The following is a 202-nucleotide window of genomic DNA, read 5'->3' as shown; positions in this document are numbered from 1 at the left end:
TTTATGACTTTTTATTTAAAAAGAATATAAATTTTTTTAAAATTATTATATTTAAATTGAAACTTCATCCTGTTTTGATCAATTTATAAAATATTTTTCCTAACAAAATTTAGTTAGTTATAATTCACCTATTAACACAAATATTACCAAATCTTTTTATTGAATGATTTTTAAAATAAAAATATCAAAAAAAAAAAAAAAA

Source organism: Centruroides sculpturatus, unplaced genomic scaffold (genome assembly GCF_000671375.1).
Source record: "Centruroides sculpturatus isolate CEXI.00-Female unplaced genomic scaffold, Cexi_2.0 scaffold460, whole genome shotgun sequence".
NCBI classification, from domain to species: domain Eukaryota; kingdom Metazoa; phylum Arthropoda; class Arachnida; order Scorpiones; family Buthidae; genus Centruroides; species Centruroides sculpturatus.
Note: the sequence above shows the minus strand (reverse complement) of the source record.